General features: G+C 31.0%; 1 protein-coding gene across 1 annotated transcript in view; it reads right to left on the minus strand.

Moving 5' to 3' along the window:
• LOC108763164 (serine-rich adhesin for platelets) overlaps positions 1-7828 on the minus strand; it is a 67331-nt gene that overhangs the window by 58357 nt on the left and 1146 nt on the right. The window lies entirely within an intron of this gene.

Here is a 7828-nt window from a genome sequence, read left to right on the forward strand (position 1 = left end):
AGTCGTAGTGTATTATTCGTCTCTTGTGGAACAATAACTTTCCCGTCATTAAATTGTTAGGTTAATTAAATTGTTAGGAGTATACCGTAGGAATGTTGTGATTAGCTTTTGAATCGGTCGACACGTAAACGCTATGATTATTTATCAAGTTAATACTTTATGGAATTCAAAGGGCGAATTGCGCAATTACAAGGGATAGCACTTTACTTGTTCAGAATTATGCATGAGATAAAGAAATTTAAATCATGAGCAGAAGAAATAAATAAATGAAGAAGCAAAACAGTACAAAAGCATTGCTAGCAAAATTATCATTTAAATATATAGCATACATATTACTTTAATTTAGTTACGCACGAGAGATGAACAAATCAATAAGAGAAATTGAAGATGTGATTTGATAATCTTCGTTGCAATTTACATCTGACATTGATGAAGTAAAGTATTACAATGTGTACCTCAAAGAAAATATGTATAGCACAGTTTGCAATATTACTCTTATTGGTATGTATACTTTTCGCATATTTACAATGTTTATAATATATCTCTTTCATATCTATAATATACAATATTATTACTATCAATATATGCAACTTGTTTAGGAAAATTTAACGAAGATTCTTTTAAATTCATAATATCACATTATATCTAATTTCAATTACTTTTAATTATTCCTATAGGTCGCCACTGCTCCTATTGAATATATCATTAATTTAACTAAAAAAATGGAGTTAAATAATTTATGAAAATGTCTTAATTTATTTAGTTTTATTACTTACTAAGTGGATATATTATACAAACGCTGTTTACTTTAAAAGCAATTCAATCATAGAAATGATTAAATGTGGATGTTTTATTAACCACATATTTTGTATTAAAATTAAGTACATTTTAACACACTTAGAAGTTAAAAATAAAAAAATAAGAGATGAAGTTTATTTAACTTAATAAATTAATTTGATTTTTTATATATATAATATTTAACAGTGTAAATTTCTTCTCTCTCAACATCTCTTTTTTCTCAGAATAATTTTAGCAAAAATGGTTTTATCGGGTTTCTGTAGCAATATCTTTTCCAGTCAGATTAACATCTCTCCCTGCTGCATCTCTATATTTCGTTTACTGTACACCGTCGCGAGTCGGCCCAACTTGCGCAACTGCAAATCGAGCGCGAATCACGTGTCGAGTTCGAGTCCCGCGACAGTGGAGTTTGCTTCGGGAACGTCAAAATATCGTCACGTTCGGTGCGTCGACCCTGCTACGTTCGCGACGAAGCGGGACAGGACAGGTTCGTTCGTTCATTCCTTCGTTCGCCAGGACTTTTCGCTGCATCGCTCGCGAAGCTCAGCACAGAAATCGCGACGGCGCGGCGCGGCGGCGCGGCACAGCGGCGATCCTCCCGTAGAGACATCACGGTATAGGTAGGTATAGGAGGTAGGTATGCATGCGCGCTGGAAGAACCGTTATTCAACCTTAAGGTTTAAGGTTCGTTCTCCAAGTAACCCGCGTCCACGAGCCTATTCGACTGAACACGCGCGAATTTCCGCGTTCCGACACTCAATTATTGAAACTGCCTACACTTTTAATGTTATATCAAATAAATTATAATTTATTATAATTTTTTTTTATAATATATAAATATTGTACTTTTAATTATACATCTATATATTTTATTGCTATAAATATATTATAAAATATTATAAATAATGTGAGTTTACTTAATTTACTTTTTATCCACTTCTTCTATTTTGTCCTTCATTTATCTCTATCTTGGTAGTCGATTGTGTATATCTTGAAATAAAGTGAAAATCACAAAAGTGAACAAATTCACTATATGAAATTATAAATATTCTTGTGACTTTGCTCACTTTTGTAATTTTTAAATTCTTCTTCAAGATACACAGTCAATCCCCTGATTCTTTCTATAAACTTCAAATCGTTTATTTCTCTTCATTTGCATCTCCTATTTATTTTTTTATCATATATTATTTAATTAAAGACAAGCTCCACATATACAGGGTGTTTCTAGATTTTTCGCACAAGCTTCGACAGTCTTTTCTGTGTTCACTCAAAAAAAAGTTTTTTAATAGTGTTTTCTGTGTTTACTCTAAGAAAACAAAAAGTCATACAGACTATAGGTCTTTATAAGTGCTTTATTAAAATGTTATAACAAAAATATAAAATGTGTAAAAAACACTTTTACCTAAATAATAATAAACGATGTATTAAGAATGTGGTGACAAATACTGTCACGACAAATGACGAAAGATGCGTGGCATTTAGAACGAAAGCACGCATCGAGAGATATAATAATATTGACTGTGCACACACACACCTGCGAAGCATAGACAGCAGAGGTATTTAAATGCCGCTGCTGTTTACGCGCGACGAGCCGAGAAATTCGGGATTAAATAATATAGATATTAAAGAGAAACGCAGTCGAACGGTTGGAAAATTACTATCGGTTAAAATTTTGAACGACAAAAATAAAGGTAATAATATAGTCGAAACGGCGGTCGAATAAACAGGATAGAAAATAGAAGCAAATAGAAAGTATAGAAGTTTTGAGAAGGAAAAATGCGAGAAAGGTTGAGGAGTCAAGCGAGACTTCGGAGAGCTCGAACGCGTATTGGAGTGTGGTCCGATATTTTATTAAAAACTCAGTTAATTTTATACTCGTGTCTTGAGTCAGTGCCTATCTTTCCTTATCCGAAGATCTCTGAATAGTTCGCAGTACATAAATCCGCGCTCGCGAAATAACGACAGGGAAATATGATATTCGGGAAATATGATGCCGCGCATTTATCGTCACATTTAAAATCATTATATGAACACGTAAAATCATGTAACTAAGGTGAACTCTGGAATACCTTAACTAGTACGTTAATTTAATTCTTTTACCTCATCAATCACTAGAAGTTACATATTACCAAAAGAATATACGTATATATGAAATATTACAAGTAAGAGTCTAATGCCTATAACGATCGAACGGTCAAACTTTTATCTAAGTTTGCACTTCAAATTGCTATGTGCTCATGTTAATAAATTTTTTAACAAAGCATTTAAAGATTTATATTTCTATATACTTTTTCTTATTTCAACTCACAGTACAGAAATCGGGATGGCACAGAACACACTTTGTATTTTTTTTGAACATTTTATATATTTGTTACAACATTTCAATAAATCACTTATAAAAACCTATGTTTGTATGACATTTTTTCTTTATCCTCATAGAATATATTATCAAAGTTTGTTTGGCAAATCCGGAGACGCTCTATATAGATTCAAGATAAAAGTTAATCTCTTTATTTGTGGGAGCTAGATCTTGTGGGGTGTGTAAGGTGCCGGTACATCGCGCCATGTAATGAGTACTTTGTCAATGGTGTTTGCAGGGGTCGAGATATTCGCAGCCTAATATAACTCTCATTATTTGCGTGATATAACGCGCGCCGCGTCAAATATTATGCAGGTACATACATTGTGCGCTCTTTTCACCTTCGTGTGAAAGCACCATTCCGGCTGAGCGAGACACAGAAAGACGAGACTCGTTCACACGGGGGGTCACAGCTAGCCCCAAGAGAGCAGTCATTGACATTGGAGAAAGAGCGAGTAGGACGAGAGAGGGAAAGATGATAAAGCGTAAGAGAGGGACGACGAGATTTGTCTTCGAGAAACGTGACTAATATGGTCTCGCAGTGTCTTTACACATCGTCTCACCGACTTCTCCAATTTCTTCGTTATCGCGCAGATATATCTGCTCCTTCGTTACTTAATTAAAACAAAGGCGAAGAGTCAAGAGGCACGCGGGAAAATTAATTCCACCCGCGGTTAATGTCAAATCATGAACGAGAGAGTTGAGAAATTTCTTCGAGAGATTTTCCTTTCGCGATTTTATCGGTTGAAAAATCTAATGCAAAGTGATTGAAGAGAAGAAGAACCGATTAATGATGCTTGTAGAAATGCTGACTAACACTAATGGCGAGAGGATTTAACTAATTTTTAATAATTTAATAATTTTATAGTTTTTCTCTATTATTACTTATTGCATAGAGGTCTACGATCGAGAACGGAAGCGTGGGTCGTTAATGAGAATTCATCAAAAAGATCGCGATTCAATCCACCTTCGAGCGAAGGCACGAAGTAGCAATTTTCGATATATTAAAACAATTAAAGGCTTGTAAGAAAACATATGATGTGGTAAGCGTACGTGAGGGTCGAAATTGCAGGTGCAACCCACTGCAATATTAGCAAATTACATGGCGGACTGGCATTAGACGGTATACGCCGAAGATGCAAGAATGTGTCTAATTATATGCTCGTCTCGCCACGAAGAATCGCTTAAGAGGAAAATTATCTGTTGTTGAAATTCTACGAAATGCTTGAGAGAACAATTTATAGCTCTTTTCACATACTAATTCAATGTAATATTTAATTGTAATATATATATGGCTTATATATATATATATATGTGTGTAATTTATTAATAATTATATATTACATATTTTTTGTGTTTATATACATATAAGTATATGTAGCAAAATAATTTTTGATATACATCATCGAGAAAACGATCAGACTCAGATATCGGAAACTATTAAGTTTATGCATCTTCAGTAATTGAAAAATCATATATATGTGTATATTTGTATATACATATATTATATATGGTATATACATGTAGGTATGGTTACATAGAATATTTTAAAGAGTTTATAGATTATCTCTATTCTTTCTTAAATTATTCGTAAATAATTTTAATTTGTATATATACAAAGTGCGATAACTAATTTACAGAGTTGGGAACGTTATCTTAAAAAAAAAATAACGCGTTACCGTTACAGTTACTTTTTTATTAAAAATAACTCGTTACCGTTACTTACTAGTTACTCATTTAAAAAATAACGCGTTACCGTTACTTGCAAAAGTAACGCATCGTTATTTTTTCGTTACTTTTCGGGAAATTGTTGAGTTACTTTCTTTACATACGATGTTGATAAAAATTTGGATCATTTGACACGTTTTTGCATAAAAAACGATAAAATCTGGCAGAAACAATCGGGAGCTAAACTCAAAAATAATTACCGAATTTAAATTAAATATTGTTTTTAAACTTTAATGTCATTATTAAAAATGTATTTCAAGATTCACTTCCAATATATTGAAAATCCGTAGTATGTATGTGAATTACAAATTTTTAACACTGACAGTAACTATCAGAATGCAGTCTAAAATATAAAACATGAAATATTTTTTAAGAAATAAAAATGAGAAAGTAAACATTTTATAATTATATTTATTACAAATAATAATCTTTTATTACATGTATACTTACATAATTCACATTACATACTCGTACATGCTACGGATTTTCAGTACTGGAGTCTTGAAATTCTTAATAATGACATTAAAAAAAGTTTAAAAACAATTATTTAACTTCGGTAATTATATTGCAAATAATAATCTTTTATATTATACATAATACAATGTTAAATTGTGAATATATATTTGTATATTTACATAATCATTTAAAAAAATTTGAAGTATTTCGCTCATTCATTATAACAACTTGGGCAACTAGGAGTACCCTTCTAGGTACACAAAAGCGAAACATCTTTCAGCGACAGCAATATCGAAATATGATCCAATCCGACCTATCTAATAAAAATTAAAATACATAACGATAAAAGAAGCGACTGAATCGTTATCGTTACTGTAAAAATATAACGATGTTACCGTTATTGTTAAAGACAAAAAAAAGTAATAATCATTACCGAAAAAAGTAACAAAAAAGAAAAAAGTAACGGCGTTACAAGTAACGCGTTACTTCCCAACTCTGTTAATTTATATCATTATTCTTTTAGGACCGATTGTTCCACCTTTTGGTAAATTTTACCTGTGAGGTAAATCTGATAATCCGCGTATATAATTTTGCTACTTATCCAACAGGTAAAATTTACCAAAAGGTGAAACAACCGGCCTTTAGTCTGTACGATCATTTCCATAACAAAAGGATGTATGATATGTGGAGATTTTTTTCAAGTTTTTTAAGATTATAAATATTTGAATGTAATATATGACGTTTACGTCACGATTTAATTTTACATAGATCGACAAATGTAATTTGTATAAAAGAATGATAATAGAGTTAATTTTTTAATTTTTTGTGCGTATTTATTTCAGAGATTAATTTGTATACAAAGGAAATAATATAATTGTTTACCAAACATTTACATAGACATTTCTCCTATACTTAAGAGAAGATCCTCTTACACCTATTATTTTGTAATACTTTTTTTAGATATATATATTTAGTTCTAAATCAAGATCACTCTATAACTTGGTAGCAGATAACTATTCGTATCTATCCAGGTAAGTACGGAGAAGAATAAATACATTTATAATCTACTAGCGAATAGAGCAGAGAGAGAGAGAGAGAAAGAGAGAGAGAGAGAGAGAGAGAGAGAGAGAGAGCGCAAGATACTTTACTTAGGAGCAGCGGAGCAATCTCCGGATAACACCAAAACTGGTTTCTCGTGAATGTCTTACTTCTTCCTGATGACAGCGACGACGATTTGATGGTATTCGACAGTCGCGCTGATTTGCGTTCATCGGATTTTATTTCTGCGGGCAGCAGGTAAGTAGAAAGTACAACATAACGCAAATAACGCTGATAAGGCGCTTGCTGATATATGCCGTGACTAAACAGAGATTGAAATCGTAAACGATCCGATTAATTTCAGCTGACGAAGAAGTTCGGCTGTAAATTAAAAATTGTGTCAAATTGTGCAAAACTGGAGTATCGTCAGTATCGATCTCTATAGAGAAAGGATCTTTTCTTATGATTGAAGAATGACTGGTACATATATATAAATTAAAAAAAATAAAATTCTGCAGTTTTTTCAATTTTTTCCAATACTTAAAAAATTGTTACATCAAGGAAAAAGTAGAAATTATTAATATCTTTTTATAATCTGAGAGAAAGAAAATAATTAAAATTTTATAAAATTTTAATGTAAAATGCAGTTTTTTTGAATTTACGAATAACAAACTTTCTTTGTGAGTTGACAAAGAATGCTAAAGATGCACATTATATATTGCGTATATGTGATTTCCAACTAATTTGGCATATAATTCAACGGTAAGCAATAAAATTTATAAATATACAAAATTTACATGTGCCAATAAAAAATGTTTAGATACCGCTTTGTGTGACTGTATGTTTAGATGCCACTTTGTATGACTATATCTTAAGAGAAACTTAATGATAACTGAAGATATGCCTGCATATCTTAAGAAAATATTTTCAACGCAAGAATTATTTTAATTTATGATATAAATTATAAAACCTATAATTTGTATCTCTTTTAAATGGCTGAAACGCGAATAAAGAAATAAATAAATGGCAAATAAATGAATAAAATAAATGAAAAGATGAAATATATTGAACAATAAGAATGTAATAAATCTTAGAAAAGATATTAATAATAAATCGATCAATAAATATCACATGCGCGCGCATTATATTAGACGACATGTGACACTTCTTTGAATTAATGTTCTAAAAAAGAAGATAGATAAAATAAAGAAGATAATGATCTTTTTTGTAATTATTTGAAGTAATTTGATAATTTGTTCTTAAACCGTTCATGATCATCGTGAAAATAAAGTGACTCGTCAGAATGTGGTTTTCTTATGTTTCATCAAGACTTTTCCTTGTTCTTAGAAAGCTGTTTTCTTCTCTGATAATTATATTTTATTATATGTACATATTGTATACATATACTATATATTATACGTTTATATATATATATATATATATATATGT

Source organism: Trachymyrmex cornetzi, unplaced genomic scaffold, assembly GCF_001594075.2.
Source record: "Trachymyrmex cornetzi isolate Tcor2-1 unplaced genomic scaffold, Tcor1.1 scaffold343, whole genome shotgun sequence".
Lineage (NCBI taxonomy): Eukaryota > Metazoa > Arthropoda > Insecta > Hymenoptera > Formicidae > Trachymyrmex > Trachymyrmex cornetzi.